Source organism: Pteropus vampyrus, unplaced genomic scaffold, assembly GCF_000151845.1.
Source record: "Pteropus vampyrus isolate Shadow unplaced genomic scaffold, Pvam_2.0 Scaffold641, whole genome shotgun sequence".
NCBI lineage: Eukaryota > Metazoa > Chordata > Mammalia > Chiroptera > Pteropodidae > Pteropus > Pteropus vampyrus.
In genome coordinates, this window is record NW_011889422.1 from 180701 (window position 1) to 184991 (window position 4291).

General features: G+C 50.9%; 2 protein-coding genes across 11 annotated transcripts in view; one reads left to right on the forward strand and one right to left on the reverse strand.

Moving 5' to 3' along the window:
• LOC111733793 (WD repeat-containing protein 25-like) overlaps positions 1-2445 on the reverse strand; it is a 56034-nt gene extending 53589 nt beyond the window's left edge. For 5 of the 7 annotated variants that reach the window (XR_002778171.1, XM_023525900.1, XM_023525894.1 and 2 more), the window contains exon 1: positions 2311-2445. The gene's annotated coding sequence lies outside the window, so the exon portion shown is untranslated. The other 2 variants (XM_023525896.1, XM_023525897.1) reach the window with 2 other exon arrangements.
• WARS (tryptophanyl-tRNA synthetase) overlaps positions 2392-4291 on the forward strand; it is a 31771-nt gene continuing 29871 nt past the window's right edge. For 2 of the 4 annotated variants that reach the window (XM_011385003.2, XM_023525891.1), the window contains exon 1: positions 2407-2531. The gene's annotated coding sequence lies outside the window, so the exon portion shown is untranslated. Of the gene's footprint in view, positions 2532-2597; positions 3474-4291 lie in introns of those variants that run through there. The other 2 variants (XM_011385008.2, XM_023525890.1) reach the window with 2 other exon arrangements.

Genomic DNA, 4291 nt, shown 5'->3' on the forward strand with positions numbered 1-4291 from the left:
TGTTTGCAAATATATATGTATAAAGAGACCCTGTAGCATTGTTTATTAGCCATATACTCATCATCAGGAATGAGGTTAGGTCTGAAACTGAAATGGAAAGACACCCAGAACCCACCAACTAGAAAAAGCGTGCCACCCTCCCCCTCGCTCTCTCTCGTGTGCCAGTCCTTAACTTCTATTCGCTTTGCCTAGGACGCTCTTCCCCCAGGTAGCCCATCTCGACTATAAGCCAGTTGGACAGACAGACCCACGACACAAGATCGGGGTACCGGAGGCATCAGTCCACCAATTCTGAAGGTATGCTCCAAATCTGCCTGTTTCGCTCCAAAAACAGACTCGCACAGCAGTGAATTTCCCTTTTTTAAAAAAATTCTTCCTGAAATTCTCAACCATCCCACATGATAAATTGCTGCCAACTAGTTTCTAGAAAGAAGTAGTAAGCCTGGAGTTCAGTTCTGCGCTGTGAAGTACCGTCAAGAGGAAAACAAGGGTGCCAGACGTGTCCCAGCCAGCAGAGGGCGGGGTGCAGCAGCTCTGAAAGCTTAGGTGAGGACCAACTGCTGAGAAGGCCCAGCTTCTCCTCCCGCATGTGGGATCAGACCAGCGCCAGAAGATTCCCTCGGGGTCACCTGTCAAGCCACTCCAGAGAGCCTGTCTACCACCCACCTCTTCCCCTAGGCAGTGGGTATCATCTCCCTTGGAATCAAGCACCCCATGCCCGCCTTTTCCCCAACGGGCACCATTCACTTGAAGAGCTCCACTGTCGAACAAGCCAGGTCATCCGCCTCCTCCAAAAATTCCACTCCCACCTGCAGCCTAATCCAAACACAAAGCTGTCATCTAAATAATATTAATATAATGTAATGGACTAACTATAAACTAATGGAACTGAGGGCTATGAATGATTTGGCATTTCTGCTCTCTAAATACTCAGCCTGGTCCTGAGGCGCACCCTGATCAGACATCTCACCTGTCTCAACTCTGGTGCACAGCATCCCATTCCTTCCTATCAAAGGTTCCCACCACCAGAGTGCCTGTGCTCTACCATTAGGATGGATTCCCACCCACCCAGTGGTCCACAGTGGTCAATTCCCAGGAGAAGCCAATGGCCAAAATTAAAGACCAGGTCTAGGGCAAAAGATCAGAGAAGTGGGATTGGGGCCCATCGGCCCCATTTCCTAACAAGGCGAGGCGGCAAGGACTAAATGAACAAAGGAGGGTGGACCACAGGGCTCCCGATACTATTTGTTTCATGTAAATTGCATTTACTCATTCAACAAACATTAATGGAGAATGGGCTACTCGGCAAGCCCCACACTAGGCACAGGAACACTACAGCCAGCGACAGTAAACCGTGTCCCTCACATGCCTGTGGGGACAGATCATAATCAAGTGAAACAGGGGATGTCAGGTGGTAAGAAATCCCAGTGAGAAAAGTAACAGAGAGGACGGCAGGGTGGTGGTGGGCTTGGGGTTGCAATTTCACATAGGGAGGCCGAGCAGGCCTAAGACAGAAAGTGACATCTGAGTAATGCTCAGAGGGGAGGGGAGGGAGCAGAGGTGGTGAGAAGCACTGAAGCCTGAACCAGTAAATCTAATCATAGAGGATGAGAGAGGAGGCAAGGATGACTCAAGAAAAACAAGCAAAAACCGGAAAATTGGGAGTCATTGGGGCCAATATAAATTTTAGGGGGGAAAGTGCTACCTTTTATGTTTCTAAGGTAAAAAGGGCAAAAAAAGGGAAGTTTTTCACGGAAAGAGAGGGCTGATTAAGTTAAGAGGAAGAGGTACAGCTAGAAGGTAAGGTCATAGGAGAAATGAGGCTACGGAAGGGGGGAGTGGCGATGAGTCACTAGCGTGTCAGCTCCACCACGGCAGGACTTTTTGTGTTTTGTTCACTGTTTGATCCCCTGCATCTGGTGCGAGGGGGGCACTAAGGCAGTAAAAGAAAATAGGATATTCTCATTCAACAAACATGTCCTAATTACTCACTCTGTGCCAAGTTTTACGTTGGGTCTGGTGGGGGCAGAGATTAAACACAAAACACGGGTCCTACGCCGGGGGCCACAGACTAAGGAAGGCAACAAACAAGGTACGACCAGAGATGGGGTTTGAAGGATGAACAGGAGTTAGCCAGAGCTGTCAAGAGCGAGAGGTTAGAATGGTCCAGGGCACGGCGCGTTCGGAAGGAACCGGAGACCAAGGACAGGCGAGCGGCGGTGAAAGGCCCGCGCTGAGGGACGCAGAAGGCTCGGGCCGCTGCGGGGGCCAGCCCACTCCCGCCCCAGGCCCTCCGCTCACCGCACGCACCGGAAGCGCTCCGTCCTGCCCGAGCAAGTCCGACGTGCACTCCGCCTCCCAGTCGCGTTCCGCCGGCGCTGGGGCCGCCAACCAATCAGCAGTGGCCTCCGTCCCGTCCCGTGCGCACAGCCAATGAGGCCGCACCCGAGCCGGAAGTTGCTCCAGCCGGACGGCGTTTCCACGGACGCCCGGGAGGCCAGCCGGCAGAGCTGACAGGCCCACATGGGCGGGTGAGTGAGGGGATGGGGGACGGAGAGGAGCGGTGCCCGGTGACCGGACCCTCCCGGTTCCACCTTCGCTCCGGGGTTCCCAGTATCCTTCTCAGAGACCGGCTCGCTGCCTGCCGGGTTCTGACGCCAAGAGGGAGGCGGAGGCTGCACCCGGCTCCTCGCACTCATCCTCCGCGCGCGGCCGACCCCACCTATCGCCCCCTCCCGCCGGCGCCGGCCTTTCATCGTCTCCCACCTCTTCCCTTTCCTCGAGTGTCTGCCTAGGAGCTTTGCCTATAGCACGCACTTAGTTTCCTCTGCGGTAAAGTTAGGCTCCTTTATTCCCATCTCACAGATGAGGAAACCGAGGATGAAGCAGAGAGGTAATCTGATTTGCTCAAGGTCTTGAAACAAGAAAATGCCCAAGCTGGAATTGAAATCCAGGTCTGCCTGCCCCCAGAATTCCTGATCTGTCCACTGCGCCGCGCCCCCTCGGTACACAATAGCCGCAGAAAATTTACAGCCCGCCTTTCCGCTCCCACGGCTGTACTGGCGCTGTTGCTCATACTGATGCCTAGGGTGTGGAACAGGAAGAGGTCGGGGAGGTCATATGGAGGCCAACCTGGGATATGGAGTGGCTGATGCAATGACCAGCTAATAGTTCGATCCACAATACAGTTTCATTGGTCTCCACTGGCCCCCCTCATCCAACCCTCCCCTGATTGGACCGTCTCATTAGGGATGTTGGGAAAAGGCTTAAGTGTTTGTGAGAAACTGGGCGATTTCTAAGAAACCCCTACTGCAAATAGCTGAAGGGTAGCATAAACAGGAAGAAAAGAGAAGAGCCTTTATTTAAAAGGAAACTGAAAGAAAAAGGGAAAAGACTATAAAAGGAGATCCTTGCTGCACAGGGCAGTCTCAGCTCCTCCAGTGGCCATCTCTGAAGGGTCTCCCACAGCCCAGGTATGTATTGCCAATCTTTTGTTAGGCTTGGAGCTTATTAGGATTTTTACCAGCCTCTTACCTTGGTTTAGAGAATGAGGAGTTGTCTCTCTTAGAATTAAGGTCTTGTACCTTTCATTTCATCCCACTAACCCAAAGTTCAGGTGATTTACTGCTTCCGTAGGAATTAGAGATACTGGGTGAGCAGTTGCCTGACTGAATTCATAGATTGACTTTTAGCACCTTCATGTTGGCTGTCATATTTTTCACGGACAAGACTTCCTTAAAGAATCAGCATCCAAACATTAGCATGCTAATTACGATGCTCAACAGTATCTTAATTATGACTGGCTCATATCAATTAATATCTTTTTTGCCTTTTAAGGTAATGTTCATTTTATTACTCGGAGGGGAAAATAACCTTTCCTCTCAGCGTTTACAAAAGAACACGTGAACATAATCTGGTCCAAGGTTGGAAATATTCAAGAACTCCTTACTCTAAAGAAGTCTTCGTCTTGTCCTCTGGGAACTTGACAGTCCAAAGCCATTGTCACCCACACTCTGGGGCCAGGATGTGAAGGATGGTATCGCATCTCCTGGTGGTATTCCAGGCACCCAGAAACTCCTGGATCACCTTCCCAGCTGTTCCCAGCTGCTCCAAAATTGGCTATCTTAATGCCATCCTTCCCCTGAATTGCAGATTCTGGTATATCCTAATCTTATGCGAAGTGATTTTAGTACAGCCAAGGTCATTGTCACATTCTGTTGTACAATTCTTTAATTCTTCTTTCATCCCAAAACCCGATTTCATGTGCCTCTTTTGTTCCCCCAGAACAATG